This window comes from Chinchilla lanigera, unplaced genomic scaffold (genome assembly GCF_000276665.1).
Source record: "Chinchilla lanigera isolate Chin_1 unplaced genomic scaffold, ChiLan1.0 scaffold00014, whole genome shotgun sequence".
NCBI classification, from domain to species: Eukaryota; Metazoa; Chordata; class Mammalia; order Rodentia; family Chinchillidae; genus Chinchilla; species Chinchilla lanigera.
The window spans coordinates 2147076-2166540 of NW_004955415.1; the positions used below are offsets into that span (position 1 = coordinate 2147076).

Consider the following 19465-nt stretch of genomic DNA (forward strand, 5'->3'; position numbering starts at 1 on the left):
TATCTAGCATGTTTTCTGAGCAATGCCAAACATACTATGTGACCACTGAGGTTCGTTGGATTGGGTATTAGGAAACAGCATTTAGCTCACCATTCTGGGTTCTGACTAATGAAGTGTTCAGTAGTTGGATTCCTTTCTCATTAAATATATGTTATTGTACAAACTGTTTTGGCCTTCCCTGGAATGCTTTCTTACGTCCCTATAACCTTTAGCGTACTTCCTTTCCTGCCTTCATCAGCTTGATATTTCAGGGTCCAGAAATGTTTATGATGATCACATGCAGCCTGAAATGTTCAATCTGACCATTCTGGACACTGACCCTGAGGTGGCTCTGCTTTATGCTTCTCCTTGTGCTACTTCTCCTAACACTGTGCTTTTCTGTTTTTAATATTTAAAAAAATTGACTTTTGTACCAGTTGTTCACAACAACAATGGCATCTATTCTGCTCTTTTAATTTGTAAGAGTCGTTATGGATGGAAGATTTCTGCTGATTTTGGCAAACAGATTACTCCTGCCTCCCAGGGAGCTCCTAAAGTTCTCTTTAACTTATTATGAAATCACTTGTTTTCTTGGTAGGTTATATTTACCAAGACCACGTAAATTATTCATTTGTCAATGAGAAGATAGGACTAAAAACTGATGAGAATACAAGCAGAAATCTCCTACCCATGTTTGTTCATGAAGAAAGTGATTCACCACTTATTTTGCTCTTACCTGTGCAAATCTTGGAACCTTGGATTGCTGCTTCAATCTCCTCCTGACATGAGATGAAGAAGCAAGACTTGTTTTCTTTTGTCAAGGTGATCTATGTCCTTATATACTTAATCTATTCATTCTAGGGCCCTGCAAAGTAGTTTCACAGAAGCAAATCATATCTAATTTAAATTCAAATGCTGTAAGTGCATTGTAAATCTGCCTTCAGTGAAATTTAATAGGTGGTCATAATTATTTATCTATGTACCTTTTGTATTTTATCTTTATGCAAAGCAGTGTAAGATTAGAAAGAGTTATGCACACATTTGAAATGAAGCCTCCTACCAGTGATTGATATGTTTTAGAATGACCTAAGTCATGCTCTTAGGCCAAAAGAGGCATAAGTATCTCATGTGGTTTTATAAACAATATTTAAGTGTTGTGTATTGTCAGACTTTCTATTATATTTATGCATTAATTGGAATTTTGTTTACTCTGCAGAAGGTAGATACAATTCAGCTTTTAAAAGAGAACTTGGGAACATTGAATGATTGAGAACTTCTCTCTCTCTCTGTGTTTGTTTTGAAACAAGGTCTTGCTATGTAGCTCAGGCTGGCCTTGAACTCACTACGTAGCCCAAGCTGGCCTCACACTTATGGCAATCCTCTTGCCTTAGCCTTCAGAGTGCTGCATTACAAGCAGGCTCAACTGAAAGCTTCTAGAAGTAGGGTTACACAAGCAACAGTTTTTATTCAGTGAATGTGTACTTTGATCTTAATCTGTTTACAATCCAGAAGGTGGAAGAATGAAGCAGAACAGAAGAGTCCTACAGAGGTGTACCTTTCCCTGGAAGCAATGAGACAGGTGTTGGTATTGTAGTTGTAGGCTCCTGAAAGCCACAGGGAATCTGGACTTGAACTAGACTTGGGCCCCTTGTTAAAAGCAGGCATCTTTGTCTTGGGAAATCAAGAAAGGAGAGTACCACCTTCTCTTGTATTCTGTCATTAAACCTAGTTCTACGCTTGTTTCTATCTTTAGTTTCCTGCTGTGTGCAATTAGTTCCAAAGAACTAATTTTGTACATCAGAAAGTCTTTGTTAAACTGAACACAAGATGTGGAAGATAAGATGGGTCTTAAAATTTTTGTACTTTGTGTTCAAGCCAGTGAATGTCTTTGCTAGTCCACCAAGAGCACATCATAATATTTTTTTTAAAGAATTCTTAAAATAAACATGAGAGTAATTAAATTAAAATCCATGATTTTGGGAAAGGGTTTAGATTTCAAATGAGTTCACAAGTTGAGCTCACCTCCATTTGCTCTGATGCACTTGGGCATGAGGTGATGAACTTGGGCATGTTCTTGTGACCAAAATCTCAGTAATGATGGCATTTTGCTCAAAAGAAGACAAAACCAAATAAATGAACTGTTGTGACAGTTGAGCTTATTTGTTAATTTGATTGGGTTGGGAGCTACAGAGAGGACTGGAGAAGTCTGTGTCTGGGTGTCTGAGAGGTCACTGAGGTTGTGAACTTGGGATCTATATCTGATCCCTCATCCCTGCTTCTTTGCTGCTATTTCCTTGCTCTGGTTCTCAGCGGGAAAGGACTAAACATGTTTGTTCTGCCACACCCTACTCCCGTGAAGTTTTCCTTGGGAGTCAGTTGACCATGGAGCAAGTCCCCTGAAACTGTGAGACAAATGAAATTGGACTTCCTTTAAATTGTTGGGAGTCAAGTACTGTGTCAGAGATGGGAAATCTGACTAATATGCCAGGGTGGAAGGCCCCAGTAAAGGGGAAAGAAGGAGGCAAAATGTTTGATTATTTGTGGAGATGCCAGATTTCTAGCTTATGTTCTATATGTCTTATCTATATCATAACTTTTGCTATCTCAAATGTTTCCATTATAAAATTTCAGAGCACTTTAATAAGATGTTTATGGACAGTATTTAATGTTTTTTGTGTTTGTTTAAACTTAAAAAAAATCTTTATTGGTGCCTCAAGCCATTGTGAAAACATCTGTCTACTCTGGGCTTGGAAAGCTCTGAAGGCTGATGCTGGACTTATCTGCCCTTTGCAGACACATGGACATCTGAGGATCAGACACCTTCTGCATATTACTGCCATCAAAGTAGTTACTTAGAGTACAAGGCATCAACAGAAGGAATTCTCTTTTACAAAGAAGAAACAAACAGGTATTAGCACAAATCTTTCTTTTCAATGAGCTAAGAGAAATTAGTGGTATAAATGAAATAACGTAGCATGTATATTAAAATATTTTTGAAACAATGGAATGTGTAATTTGGGGAAACATTTGACCCTCTCCCCATGTACTACTTATCTATCTTCCATTTTGCTTCCCAATTTCATGTATGTATATATGTACATTTTGTGTTTCTCATATAAGAGAAGTCATGTGATATTTAAACTTGAGTATCTGAGTTCCCTTAACATTATGTTCTCAAGTTGCATCCATTTACTTATGAGCTCCTTGTATATCCTTCTTTATAAAAGAGTAGAACTACATTGTGTATAAATATCACACTTTTCTTATCCATTCATCTGTTAATGGACTTATATGCTATTTCCAAGATCTAGCTATTAAAAATTGTGGTGCTATAAACACAGGTATACATATATCTCTGTAATATTAAATTTTGACTCTTTGGGGAAGATTCCTAGGAGAGAGACAGCTGGGAAGAATAGAATTTATATTTTTAATTTTTTGAGCATTTGCTACACTGATTTCCACAGTGGTTGTTCTAGTTTAGATTCCAACAAACAACACAGAAGAATTTATTTTCCCCCACATTTTCACCATCATTTGTTGTTAATTTTTTTTAATAATAGCCATTCTTTCTGTGGTAAAATGGCATTGCAATGTAGTTTTAATTTATATATTTCTAATGGCTAGGGATATTGAATGGGTTTTCATGAAATTACTGGTTATTTGTAATTTGTCTGAGAAATATCTCTTTATTTTAGGTGCCCATTTTTTATTGTCTTTTATTTTGGGGAGCTTAATTATTATTATTATTATTTTTACTTCTATATGTATTCTAGCTGTAATTCTTCATCCAAGGAATAGCTGGCAAAATTCTTTTTGCATTTTGTGGGTTGTCTCTTCAGTCTGTTAGATTTTTTTTTTTTTTTTTTTTTTACTTTGTAGAAGCTTTTAATTTGATATTATCTTATTTGTTCATTTTTGGTAAAAAAAAGTATCATTGGCATTCTATTCAAAAAGTCCTTGCCTATACCTGTGTCATCAAGAGTTGTATCTACTTTATATTCCAGCAGATTAACTGTTTCAACAATTAGATATTTGATCAACTTTGATTTTAATTTACTACAGGTGAGATATACAGGTCTAGACATGACACTCTGCATGCGAATATCCAGTTTTCCCAGTACTATTTTTCAAGAGGCCATCTTTTCTCCAGTATGTTTTGTCAAAGATCATGTGGCTGTATGTCCCTGGGGTTGTCCCTGCTTCTTTTATTGTGTTTCATTGATCCACCTGCCTGTTTCTTTCTGTGCCAGTATCATACTGTTTTAATCACCGTGGCTTTATAGTATAAGGATTGTGGTGGATTGTGATGCCACATATTTTGCTTTTGTTACCATGATTACTTTTGCTGTTCTGGGTCTCTTTTTGTTCCATATGAATGTTAGGGATGTTTTTTCTAGATAGGTGAGAAATACCCTTAGTATTTTTATTGGGATTGTATTAAATCTGCATGTCATTTTTGGGAGTATAGCCATTTTAATTATATTGGTTCTGTCTCTCCAGGAACAAAGTATATCTTTCAACTTTCTGATGCCCTCCTCAATTTCCTTTTTCAAAGTGATGTAATTTTCATTGTAGATGTCTTTCACTTCCTTGGTTAGTTCAATTCCTAAGTACTTTTTATGCTACTGTTAATGGTGTTATTTTCCTAATTTCTTCTTAATGAGTTCATTACTAGTGCAAAGGAATGCTGTGGAACTGTTTGTTCATTTTGCATCTTGCTACATTGCTGAATGTAGTTATTAATTATAGAAGTTTTTGTTGGAGTTTTTGGGTCTTTTAAATATATGATACTGTCATCTACAAACAGTGATATTTTGACTTCATCCTTTCTTATGTATATCACTTTTATTTCTTTCTCTTGTCTGTTTACTCTGCGTAATATTTTGAGGACTGTGTTGAACAGGAGAGGTGATAATAGACATCCTTGTCTTGTTGAGTTTAGAGGGAAAACTCAGTTCTTCCCCTTTTAATGTATTGGCAGTATGTTGGTCATAAATGGCTTTAACAGACTGAGACATGGTCTTTCTATACCTATTTTCTTCAAGGTGGTTTTTTTTTTGTTTGTTTTTAAATCACTAATGGATGTTGTCAAAGCCTTTCCTTTGTCCTCTGAGGTGATCGTGTGACTTTTGGCCTTGCTTCTGTTTATATGATGAATTATATTTACTGATTTGCATATTAAACCATCTTTGTATCTCTGAAATGAAACCTACTTGGTCATGTTGTGTGATCTTTTTAATGATTTATTGCATTCCCTTGGCTAGTATCTTGTTAAGGATTTTTGCATTAATGTTTATTTGAGAGATTGACCTGCGGTTTTCTTTTTGGTTGCATCATTTTCTGGCTTAAGGATCAGGATACTGTTTTTTCTGAGAATGATTTTGGAAGCATTCCTTCCCTATAGAGTTCATGAAAGAGTTTCAGTAGTGTTGGTGTTAGAGATATATAAATTAAACACGCTATTTGTCACAACAAAAATGTATGCTTTTGTCTGTTTCTGACTGAACACTCTCCCTTTATCTACAATTTTTTTTCTCTTTGGGCATTCTGTTTACTTTTGTAGTGATGTTGAAGTCTATCTATGTGGAATACAAAAACTAATAAATATGCAACCAATTTCTTTTTCTAGTATTAGTGATATTGTGTATATAATTATAACACTATCATGAGCAAAGAAACCCTATATATTTTGTATTTCCTATACCACATTAATTAAATGGAGGTTCACTGCTAAAACCTTTGTTAACATTTATATTTTAACACATGAAATTAATTTATGGAAAACAGTCTGAGATTCATAGTTAAAAAAGAAAATTTACATGTCTGTGATAATGAAACCAAGCATTTGTCCTCAGAGGCACATACACATGTAGGTAGTTGAGATACTGTTATTAGCAACTGACATGATATACTCACTAAGTCACACAAGTGTATATGTATTGACCTATGCTCACAAGTTTCAGTTTGGCTTCACACAAGGGGCAGAGGTAGATTTGTACACCCCCACCCCCACCCCACCCCAGCATACACACAGTGTTCTGTTGTTACCTACTCAGTCTGAGCTCAAGCACTGCACAATAAAGTCGTGAAAACTATTGCTAAAAGTCACTCAGTAATGTTAAAAGTTTTAAGGCTTTTTTTGGTGGGGGAGCACATTGCTAGCTGTGCAGGGCCTAATACAGATTTCAGGTCATGGTTTGGATACTTTTCTGCTACAGTGAAAGCCCATATAATATAGCTATTTCTTAGTTTAATGGGGCTTTATGCATTCTCTTAGAAAGGCCCTCCTTTTACTTCCAGAATGTCTTTTAAATTAGGCTATGATTTTTTTTTTTTTTCTGAAATGGGTAAGAGGTTTAGGATTTCCTGGAAGTCCACTTACGATTTAGTTCTAGAGGCCTACATAAATCTGTGCAGCTGCTTGATCATAAAACAAAAGATGGAAAAGTACTCTTGAAGATCCTACTCAGCCCATAGATTTTTTAGATTCCTTTTCATTTGTAGTCATAGTAAATAAATATTAAAAATGTAATTTAAAAAAGTCAATTTCCTGGCTTAATTTTATGGTGAACAGGTATGCAGATCAAACCCTACTCCTTCTTTATGTACAGTACTCACATAATTAGAGGGAGGTTAACTGCTTACAATTTCCTCAGCAATGTGTTGGTTATAACCAGATATTAAAGTACTTTTAACAGATAGCCAGTGAAGGTCCATTTCAAGAACCAGCCTTTGAGATCACTCAGTTGTGTTTCATCCTCTTCACCTTCACTAACACTCTCTCTGTGCAGGGTTTTATAATTACTTGCTTGGTTTACTGTCACTGATCTTCTAGTTTCTGATCTGGAAACCCAATATTTCATTCTCCGCCTTCAGATACACAGAGTATGACAGCATTTTAAAAATGCAAATCTCACCATGTATAGTGTAAAATTCTCTTCTATGTTAAGTACTGAAAATTATTTACAGATGCAGAGGAGGGAGAGAGAAAAAGACATGTCCTTTAAATAAAAATAAAGCCCCGAGCAGATGGGGTATTCATTTCCTTTCCGAGTTTGCAGACTGCTTTTTACAAGCCCTTCCTTGACAGAGTGAATTTTTCCACATTTCTGGTTCCACTTCAAACCATCTTGTCCCAAGTTTGTTCTCTTAAAGTTTTTCATAGACGGCCCTTTCTGATGAATAACTTCCCAGGTATTTTATCTGGCTTTGTGTATTCTTTTATCTGGGATACTGTTTTTGGAATGCCTCTTCTCTTCTCATTGTACCTAAGTAACTACCTAAATGCATCTTTTTAGTACATTCAGGGTAGGATTCTAGAACTAGATTCCCCCAGTATTGACAACCACAAAATTATTTTTCTGTGTAATATGGTATAAAACAAAAAGAAATTAAAACACAACCAACTAGGCCTATTTCTCCCTTCCTCCTTCAATATTTCTGAGTATTTATGGTTCAGTTCACATGGGAATTTGGGGGTTGTGTTTACCATAACAAAAAATAAGACCATTGCTGTTTCTAGGGTACTTACAGTCTTGGAGGACACAGACCACTACTCTAGTGAGAAAAGTTCTATAATTAAGAAGTATATGGTAGCATTAAAGATCCCAGTGGAAACACCTATCTCAGGCTACCAGAGGAAGTTTATCAAGAAAGGAGTTGGGTGGTACAGGGAAATGTGTTCAGGAAATCAAGTAGATACTTTAGGGAGAGGGGACTCTATACCGTTCTCATAGCTTGGAGCTGTAAAGAGAACCAGCAGGAAAGGTAGATGGTCTAGCCCGTAATGGGCCTTTTGAGTCATATGAAAGAGTTTGGGTTTTATCCTAATGTAGTGATTCCTAAATTTTAATGTGCATTCAAATGAACTGGGAATCTTTCTACAATGTAGATTAGAGTTTAATTCAAACGGTTTGGAATGGAGGTTGGTATTCTGTATTTCTATTAAACTCCTGATAATGCTGACATTGCCCATATATGCACAGTTGTTTATATAGCATTCCCTCATCTCCAACGGGTTTGATACGATCCAGCTAGGGATTTCTTCTTATCCAGATGGGGAGCTATTTAGTATTCTAGTTGAACACAGATTTCTAAGTAGATTACACGTGGCTGTCACTTGGGATAGGGCAGTTGAGGGGAATTTTTCAGTCAGAAAAATGACCAGTTTACCTGTTCTTGGGAGGCTATCAGTTCTGGCTATGTTGTTCTATTATAGTTCACATTCGATCTAGACTGGTGGTCATCTATGAATGTATATAATAGTCACCAGTAGTACAGCCTGTGAAAGGATGAGGAGGAAAAAGTTTAATGACAGATGAAAGCATGCCTGTGCATAAAATTTTTTCAGTATTAACTGGCAAAGTCAATTTTTGCTTAGCTACTTCAGACGCAAGTAACCCACTCCTCTACAATCCGCCTGTTTACCACAGCGAAGGTATAGCTCTCCATGTGAAACTAGGTGCTGGTAAGCCCGAGATCAAGGGGCAAAGTGTGGGATTCACAGAGATTCTGTACTTAAATCCTTTCTTTTATTGGACAGCAGGTGGTTTCACTCACCGTGAGAATCTTGTATGTTATGTTGGCAGCACTGTTTTACAAGTTAATGACGGGATACAGAGTAAGTCTGTAAGGCAACTAATAGCTTCATTTCCCTTTCTTCAGGTCAGCTTGCTCTCAGCTACCCTCTATTCCCTTCTCACAGTGCTCATTTACATGCTCAGTAATATCCAAGTAAGGCTAATCTTTCCTTGATTTTTTTCCTGATAATTGTGGGGAAATGGAGTTCAACATCTGGAGGTTGTTAACTACTGGAATTACAGCCAGGAGACTTTAGAGTTTCTTCTGGTTGTTATTTATTCCATTCTGACTCAGTTAGATGCAAAATGGGCAAGGATTTTGACAAAATATCTACTTTGAGAACACTTTAATTCTTACTTTCTTAACCTATAGAAAGTTGTCTTCTCTCTTTTCTGTCAATGGAATAAGACAAGTTTTTCTAACCATTTCACTGTGGAAATTCAGTTATCACTTATGACTTTGTCTTCCATGAATCAATTTTATGTCAATCAAAAAAAATTATTTTGAAAGGAATATTTCCACAAAGGGAGTTTCTTAAACTATATCTACTATTTGCATTACAATGGAATCCCTTATTTTTGTCTCATGAAGAACTCAGTTGAGGAAGAGTTCTTCGACCTAATCTAATGCACAAAGCTGACAGGGCAGCACCTGGACAACTCAAAATGTTTAAGGCAAAAACCCTCGTGCTCACTTCAGCAGCACATATACTATGACAAAAATCCAGAAATTTATGTTTTTTAAAGTATCTTTCTACTTACACAATTCTTATGTTTCATACAAAATTGGGTATTATTGAATAGTATAGGCAGACATTAAATTTGCTCTCATAGGGTATACATGAAAAGTGTTAAAATGTTCTACCAATTAAACACATTCTAGAAATTACACAAAGTTCTCAAGACAAGAAATAAATGCCTGTATGCTTAAGCTTGCAAGACTCACTGGCTGCTTAATTAAGTTGTGCCTAAGCAGATGTAAAAAACACAATAAGATGAATAATTAAAAATATAATAGATAAATATAGTTATAATGATAAATTTTATTGGTTATACATTTACTTATTTGGTTTTTTGCTATTTTAGCATCTGCTATAATGAGAATTGTTGGAAAACTTACCAGCAGGGGGTAGCGCTGCTTAGCAAATACACCTCTATATCACAAAGGAAGAAGTTGGAAATGAGTTATTGGCCATGAATACAGTAACTTTTAAATGTCAGAACATTGGATTGGGAATTCAGAAATATTGACTCCTGGCCCCAAATGCATTACATATATGCCCCATTGTTTTGGAAAATAGTTCTACTTCATAGTATTCAGATATAACTGTAAGTAAAATTGGGATAATAACTGCCCCCGCTTGTACTGGATTGAGGGTAGAAAGAAAAAATGGTTGTGGAAATCAGTTTGGAAGAGTGGAGTGCATTGTCAAGTGTCAACTATCACCATCAACTCTTTTGTTTATTTCTTATTATACAGACATACATTTCAAGATATGCTCCCATTAGGAACAGTGGTGATCATCCTCTTGGACTTTAAAAGAATGACACCAGTAAATGTCAAATTGTTTCCCATTGCCTATGTTTTTAACAATTTTTGATTAGTGTTTGTTTCCTCCTATTATTCTGTGATATCCCAAAACTCCGTATTTGTTAGATCTGATGAAAAATAGTTCCAAGGTCTGTCTGAATTATTTTTCTAATAAAACTATTGCCTAACATGTGCATATTTATTAACTACAGGGAGATACATGAAGAAAAGCCAATGATGTCTTCAAGATATCTTTTATAAAAATAAGTAACATCTATATGCATTGTCATGTTTAAAGTACAAGGATGATACTGAGTTGTAAGTTTACTTTCATTGAGTACTTGCTTTGTACAGAGACATGGACAACTACTCAGTTAATTAAAAAAATACGGAATCTAGAGTTCTTAAACCTGAATAAATATTTATTTTTCTCATTCATTAGACTTTTCACCTGTTCAATATACAAGTCACTTTACTTGGTTTTGGAAATGCATATCCTGTAGGTATAAGATTCATATAATTATTAAAGCTATAATGTTTAGCCATCTATAAAGAACAGAAAACAGATATTGTACACAAAGCCATGGGAGGAAACTTGAGAGGGAATACACAACTATGTGACTATTGGTTTTAAAAAATATATGAGAAAGGTAAGAGGTGAGGTGTGGGTATACAGAAAAGAAAGGAGAAACGGCATCAGAGAAGGCTGTTATTCAATGTTGAACCTGCAGGGTATACTAGTTATGATTATAGGCTTTGGAGTCAGAATAACCTGGAAAAAATAATGACTACCATTCAAAAATTACATAATCTTTAACAAGCTAATTTGATTTTTTTGGTTCCTGATTTATCTATGTTTTAGGATTACTATGCTAATGTAAAAATCAGAGCATAATAAATGCTTAAGTAGGGAAAAGCAAACAATTTTTCTTGAGATATAGAATATATATATATAAAGGCAATTGCTTTAAGGCACTAACTGTTGAACTCTGAAGACTGGGTTTATCATAGCAGTGTTACAGTTTAACTCTGAAATATTCCCTTAAAGACTTATGTATGGAAGGGCTGGTCTCCAGTGCAGCAATGCTCAGAGATGAGCCTTCGGGGAAATAATTGGACCGTGAAAGCTCTGACCTTTATCAAAATGCATTGGTTGATTCATAGTTTAATGGCAATTATTGAGTGATGGCAAAACTATCTGGATGTGGGACCCAGTGGGAGGAAGAAGGTCACTGGGGGCAATCCTTGGAAGGTTACATTTTTCTCCAATCCTTTTTCTTACTTGCTGTCTTTGTTTCCTGACTGCCGTAAGGAGAGCAGCTTTGCTTCACCACTCCCTCCCAGCTGTGATCTCTGCCTCATTATAATCCCGGAAACAATGGAGCCAAACAACCACAGACTGAAACCCTTGCAACTGTGAGCCAAAATAAATCTTTCCTCTGTAAAGTTGATTTATGTCAGGCACTTTGTCACGGCGATAGAAAGCTGAACAGGAAGTATACAAGAATGAAATGAGAAGTACACAGAAAGAAATGTTAGTGGAAATATTTTGTAAAGTTGTTATAGCAGTTGTGTAGAGGACATTTTCGAACAGAGTGAATGGAGGCATGAGTAGTAAAGTCACCTCACAAATACTCATCACTTTGTAATGATATGAGCTTAGGTCTTGGTAAAGGATTTGAAAGACTTGGTGATGAGCTGGACATAAAAGAAGAGGGAGAAAGGATTAAAAAGTTATCCCAATGGCATGAACCTGGGGGACAAAGGGGATATATGATATAGTTACTTTTGGCAAAAATAAAGTATTTTTATATGTCTTAGGAAGAGCAAATACATTTATTTTTATGGAAAAGTACTAGCAAAAAGATAAAAAGCACTAGGCAGAAGGGTCCAAGATCAAGGCAGGACGTTTCTGTCGGGAATAATCCACTACCTCTCAAAGTGCTCATTAAAACCAGGTGCTGTAAGGTGGCTGGAGGTAGTAGGAAAATCAAGAAAAAGGAAAACTCATATAAAAACATTTCAAGAAAAAATAACTTTGGGGCTGATAGAACAGTTGAAAAGATGATAAATGTTAAAGTTTCACAGCAAGCCAAATTCAGCTTCTGTGAAATTGAATGAGTAACCTTTTTCTCTGTATGGTTCTTCCCAGGCCATTGAAGTCCCATTGTCCTTTAGCAAATGTTGAACGGTATTTCCTGATGCTAACATACAACTAATATAGTATCTGGCTAAGACATGTGGAGTAATGTCAAAAGCAGGTACCTCAAAGTCTATTAAATTAAGTTTGCCATGTAAAGAGGATGGAGTGTCTCTCCAGAACAATCTGACCACCCATAAAAAATGCAAACTGTCCTTCAAAGTATCTCTATTTAAAAAATATAAAGAACTCAAAAAAATCAGACCTCTCAAATTTAAAGATCCAATCCAAAAATGCACATTTCAGATGAATATACACTTCTCAAATGAAGAAATACAAACAGCAGATAAATATATGAAAAAGCATTTCAATATCACTGGTCATTCAATAGATGCAAATTAAAGCAATACTGAGATTCCATCTCACCCCTGAAAGAATGGTTATCATCAAAAAGTCCACCAAAAACAAATGCTGGTGTTCTGGGAGGAAAGAGAAACCCTTCTCCACGGTTGGTAGGAATGAAGATTGGTGCAACCACTGTGGAGATCAGTGTGGAGATTCCTCAGAAAACCATTATTGGAAGTCCCATTAGACCCAGCTATTCCTCTACGAGGTATCTTCCCAGAAGAATTGAAAACATCATACTACAACAATTTATGTGCACCCATGTTTATAACAGCACAATTTGTCATAGCTAAATCTGGAAACAACCCAAATGCCTATCAACCAAGGAATGTATAAAAAGATGTGGTATTTTCATACAATGGAGTATTACTTAACTATGAAGAAAGATAAACTCGAGGCTTTTATAGGTAAATGGATGCAACTAGAGATCACACTCATAAGTGAAATAAATCAGACTTACATATGTAAATATCGTATTATTTCCCTCTGGTTAGAAACTGAAAGGGTCAAAAAGATCCAAAAGGTACAATAGATATTGTGAAAGGGAAAGTAACTGCTTAAAAGGAAAGAACAACTGGGATAGGGGAAAGGAGAAAAGTAGGAAAGGAAAAATATATACACATACACAAGATAGCTAAGGTACTTGTATTACTAATTTCTATTATTTGTTCATTGAAAGGAACAGTTAGTGCTTATATTGTTTGATCAGTTTTACATGCCTATATCTGGTAATCTGAGCAACTACTTTGAAGATAACAATATGCAATATAATAACCATTGTTAATTTCCTATCATCTTGTTTTGAAATTCTGTATCATTTTTATTTTTTTTATTCTCTTTTAAAAAATGGAAAGCGATGGAACAATAAAATCTTTTACAGATCTTCTCAGAAGACTTCCTCGAGATCTTTGCCCCACAAATATGTTAGGCAAATAATTTTAATATTGGATCAATGTGCTACTCTTATTTGTATTAGATGTTAACAATATGATGTTGATACCTTTTCAAATGGGGTGGTAAATCTCGCTAGATGATAAAGTGTTTAAAAACAATGAAAGTTTATTTTTAAATAGCATTATGATAGTATAATTAATGTTTGCATATTACCAATTTTTCCATGTATATGAATTATAGTAAACACTCATAATCATAATTAGATAACTCTAAAAAATTTCCTAATCCTTGTTTGTACTCAATCTTTTCTCCACTTCTAACCCATGGTAACTGCTCTTTTGCTTCCTATGATTGTAGTTATAACAAAGTCAAGTCATGTGCAAATACTTTAATTTCTTCTTTCCCATTGTAGAAACTCTATTTCTTTTATCAGATTGCTCTGTCTAGACCAATATGAATGAAAGTGATGAAAAGGGCATCCTTGTCTGTTTTCATATCTTAGAGAAAAATTTTCAGTTCATTCTCCATTCAGTACCATGTTAGCTCTTGGCTAACATTATATATATACTTTCTCTTAGATTCTGTTTCCACAAATGTTTTTATTCCATACTGTTCAATTTCTGTCTATTTGTATCCTCATATGTGTAGTGAGTTTCTTGTGGGCAACATATAAGTGAGTCCTGACTTTTATAGCCATCATGCCATTCTGCCTTTTAACTAGAAGATTTAATCTACTTAAAGTAGATGTTGACAGGTAAGGTCTTAATGCCAGTTTGTTTCTTGTTTTCTAATTTTTTGTAGTTCTTTTCTTTTATGTTATTTTACAGTGTTCTTTTATTGTTAAGTGGTTTTCCTCTAGTAGTGTGTTTTGATTCCTTGGTGTGTGTGTATGTAACTATTATAGATTTTTGCTTTGTGGTTACCATATGGTTTACAGAACTGAACCAAAATTCTTGTGATTGTAATAAGCTATTTTGAAATGATAGCAGTTAAACACTGCTTTTAAGGATAGAAGAAAACATAAAGAAACTGCTAATAAAATATCTTTCCATTTATACCTACATTTTAGAGCATTCTAAATTTCTCTGTATAGTTACTTTTACCAGATTTATATATCTTCTTCTTTTCAAATGTAGTCTGTTAGTACTATAAAATTTTCCTTAAATAAAGCTTTGGAAATATGTTACACAGTCTAGTATGTTACCTTTCATTTCCATTCAGATAAGAATACTATCTAATTTCTCTCAGTATCTCTCTGATGTATGGATTATTTAGAAATCTAACATACTGTACAGTTTTCAAGACATATGACTTACCCATCAAAAATTCTCCCACATTAGGTAAAATTAAAAGATTTTCTATGAGTTTACATAGTAATGAAATTGCCATTACAGTCTCCTTTAACACTCACTCAGAAAAATCCCTGATGCCCTCTTGCAATAAATCCTGGTCTTACCCCAGTTCTAGATAATCACTCTCTGCATTCTGTTTTTTTTTTTTTTTGAGTTTCCCTTTCTGGATTTTTCATTTCAATGTAGGATCCTGAAGAGAATCACTGGTAATTGTTTTTAGCTAGAAAATTTGCCTGTGACAGGAAAATTGTGTAATCAGTCCAAATTCTTATAAAGAAACAACTCAAAAGATAATGTGACAATATAAGAACTAATTCCAAAGAAAAATAAGGTAATATATCACTAAGATTAAGACTCACAGGTTCCATATTACAGATCCAATAATATTATAAATAAGAGGGACACAGCTAACAAGAGGAAAAGAAAAAGAAAAATACCTGAAAGCTGGACTGGCGCTTAGTTTTTCCTTGGTATTGGTAGGTGAGCATGGTTTGGGTCCAGATAGTCCATGATGTTCTTAGATCAAATGTTACAATTTAACAAGCTATCTGGCATTGGAAGGCCTCTCTGTTACACATATATTGTAGCAAGACTGCTCTGTAGCCATGATACAAAATAGATTTTTAGAAAATGCCCAAATGTACTCCTCTCAGAGTTACTACTAGAGATCAATATTAGTTCACAATCATAGGTCAGCTTTGTTCTAGTCTTCCAGTTTCACAGATGAATTATTAAGATACAATCATAGAATACCTCAGTCAGGCAAGGACAGTTTCTTTGAACTCTCTCCTAAATAACTACCCATAAGACCAAATTCTGTAACACTTTTTTATTGAGACATTTCAAGTTTCTTAATAGTATTCTCTCCATCACAACAAGTTATTAAATTCAACTTTGTTCAACTATTGGAGAGTTCCTTGTGTCATTGGCTGACAGGTATTAATACCTGTAATGGAAAGATAGTTGGGATGGGTAAAGACGTATCAGTTAAATATTAAGATTATAATTTCAGTATAAAAATTTTAACTCATGAAGAAACACTATTTTTATTTTAAAAATTAAAAAAACTAACAAAATAATAATAAAGACAAAATCAAAACAGCACAGAAACAACAAAAATGATACATGACCTCAAAACAAAATGATAGGAATTTAAAATGTTTGCTACATTACATATTGCTGTCTTCAAAGAAGTTTCTCAGTCCACTAGACAGAAGAGTGTAAGACTGATCAAACAATCAAAGACAGTAGCAAGTAATAAAAAATTGAAAAATCCACAGTGGAAATGATGCACATCTTCAAGACACAAGATGATAAGAGTTCAACAATGGTTCTTTTAGTGAGTGTTGTTGTTTTTAGATCAGTCATTCTGATTACCAAGTTCAAGTGTGCAAAATTGGTCAAGAAGAAAGAAAATTTTAAGCATTGTTCGTTTCAATAAACCACAGACATCAGCAATACAACTATTCCAGCTCTCATTATATATACATATAAATTTTGTTTTTCATTTAAAAGAAAAACCAAAACAACAAAAAATATAAGCAGCATAGAGAACAATAAAAATGATACAGAATTTCAAAACATGGTGATAGGATATTAACAATGGTTGTTATATTACATAATGTCATCTTCAAAATGGCTGCACAGATAATCAGATATAGGCATACAAGATTGATCACACAATTACACATTAACAGTTCTTTTCAATAAACCAATAGATATTAGTAGTATAATTATCCTAGCTATCCTTTGTATACATATACATAATTTTCCCCTCTTCCTTCTTTTTCCTCTCCCGTCCTTCACCCTAGTTGCTCCTTCCTATTTGAGCAATTTCTTTTCTCTTTCACAATATCCATTGTATCTTTCCGATTTTATTTACTCTTTTAGGTTCTTATGGTAGGGAGGAAATACGATGTTTACACATGCGAATCTGATTTATTTCACTAATGGGTATGGTCTCTAGTTGCATCTATTTATCTATAGAATCCTCTAATTTATCATTCTTTATAACTGAGTAACACTCTATTGTATAAAAATACCACATCTTTTTTATCCATTCCTCAGTTGCTGGACATTTGGGTTGTTTCCAAGATTTAGCTACTATAAATTGAACTGCTATAAACACATGTGCACATATATCGCTGTGGTGTGATGTTTTCAGTTCTTCTGGAAAAGTACCAAGGAGGGGAATACCGGGGTGGAATGGGACCTCTAATCCTAGTTTACTGAGGAATCTCCAGAATGATTTGCACCATAACTGCAGCAGTCTACACCCCTACCAACAGTGGAGAAGAGTTCCTTTTGCCCCACAGCCCATTCCAGCATTTATTAATGGTTGATTTCTTGATGACAGCTATTTTTTCTGGGGTAGGATGGAATCTCAATGTTGTTTTAATTTGCATTTCTTGAATGATTAATGACATTGAACATTTTTCATGTGTTTATTTGTCATTTGTATTTCTTCATGTGAGAAGTGTATATTCATCTCAGATGTCTATTTTTGTATTGGGTCTTTGAATTTTGGGGGCCTGATTTTTTTAAATTCTTTATAAGTTCTAGACAGGAGTCCTTTGTCTGAGGGAGAGTTGGTTAAATTTTTTCCCAATTCATGGGTTTTCTTTTTACCCTGTCAGTGATTTCTTTTGATGTGCAGAAACTTTTCAATAAGATGAGATCCCAGTTATTGATTCTTTGAAGGATTTCCCATGTAGCTTGGTTTTTGTTTATGAACTCTCTACTTACCCCTATGTCTTCAAGACTTCCACTTATTTTCTCTTCCAATAGATCTAGTGTTTCTGTTTTAATATTTAGATTTTTATGGCATTTTGCCTTTATTGATGCATGGTGATATGCTTGGGCCTAGTTTTAATCTTTGGCATGTGGAAAGCCAGTTTTCCAGCACCATTTATTAAAGAGGCTACCTTTCCTCCAATGAACATGTTTGACCCTTTTGTTAAAGATACAGTGGCTGAGTGTCTTTGTGGTTGTGTCTGCATCTCTTAGTCTGTTCCACTGATCTTCAGGTCTGTGTTTTTGCCAATAGCATGCTGATTTTATTACAGCAGTTTTGTAGTATAATTTCAAAACAGGGGTTGGGATACTCCGTGTCATGCCTTTATTGCCCAGGATTGCTTTTGCTATTCTGGGTCTCTTCTGAAGAAGAAACACTAATTTTTAATACAGAAAATAACAAAGTATGAAATCTGTATTAAAGATTTAACTCTTGCAAATCTATAGGTCAAAAAATTGTATACATTTTAAAAATATAGTCTGGAATACTTTTGGTTTAGATTAGCTATGACCAGACTTTCTGGTGCAGACCACTGTAGGGAGTTAGTGTCAGAAATTCTCTGAAAAATGTACTGAGTAGTGTGATAATACTATAAAAATATCTTTAGACATTATACAAACAAATGGGAATAATCTTGTTCAAGAAAATTTTACTTACAGAGAACAAAGTTCTAATTGTTTTCCATCCTTTGACTTTCAGCCCATGAATTTGTTTTCAAATTAAATATGGTTTTTGAATGCGGCATGTTGTTGGATATTACTTATTTTTCCATTCTACCAGTCTGTGTCTTTTGATTGGTGAATTGAAGCCATTAATATTGATCATTATAACTAATTTGTATTGACTTATCCTTGTCATGTTATTTTCTTTTTGTTGGTTCGCCCTCTTTTTTCCCTCCCTCTGTTTAATTGTTTGCTGTACCAGGTGGATTCCTTCTGTTGGGATTCATGGAGTCACAGTCCTTGTTATCTCTCTCTACGATGTCCTTCAAAACATTTTGCAGTGCTGGATTTATGGTCATAAATTTCCTCAGGTGTTCTTTGGAACTATCCTATTTCTCCATCAGTTTTGAGAGTTTTGTGGGTGCATTCATCTGGGTTGAAGGTTGTTTTCCTTCAGAACTTGAAATACTTTACTCCAAACTCTCCTTGACTTGAGAGTTTTTGCTGATAAGTCAGCTGTGATTCTGATGGGCTTTCCTTTATAGGTGAAATGTTTCTTTTACTTAACAGATTTTAAGATTCTATTCTGGTTTGAATTTCTGGAATTGTAAATATAATATGCTTGGCTGTAGATTTTTTTTGATAGTGGCTAATTGGAGTTCTATAAGCCACACTTAACTCTATATCAAATTATTTTTCTGTACTAAGGAATGTTTTGGCCATGACATCTGTGAACTTTTTTTTTATATCATTTGTGCTATCTGTTCCTTTTATCATGGACTCCAGTCATCTTAAATTGTTCTTCTTTGCCTTATATAACAGCTGCTGGATTGACATCTCATTTTCCTTGTTTTTTTTTTTTTTTTTTTTGCTTGTAAATTGTCTATGGTGGGTTGCTTTATTTTTAGTATTTAGGACCCTCTGGAAATAATTACCCTTTGGAGGTGTCTTCCTAGGGTAGCTGGTTTTGGGATTTTGAGTTTGCTGCAAGATCCTACCTCTTTAATTTGTTGGGGATGAGAAGTTGCCACCTGTTTGGCTCAGCCATTGTTCTTTGGCACTGTGCCACTGTACTTTCTGTGACCCTTAGTTAATCTTAGTCTTGGAATATCAGGAAGAACAGCTG

General features: G+C 34.6%; 1 long non-coding RNA gene across 1 annotated transcript in view; it reads left to right on the forward strand.

The window, feature by feature from the left end:
* The first annotated feature begins 594 nt into the window (after window positions 1-594).
* Window positions 595-19465, forward strand: part of LOC102008215 — a 28263-nt gene continuing 9392 nt past the window's right edge. Inside the window, exons 1-2 of the long non-coding RNA XR_260259.2 lie at window positions 595-801; window positions 2773-2887. This is a non-coding gene — a long non-coding RNA (uncharacterized LOC102008215). The remainder of the gene's footprint in view (window positions 802-2772; window positions 2888-19465) is intronic.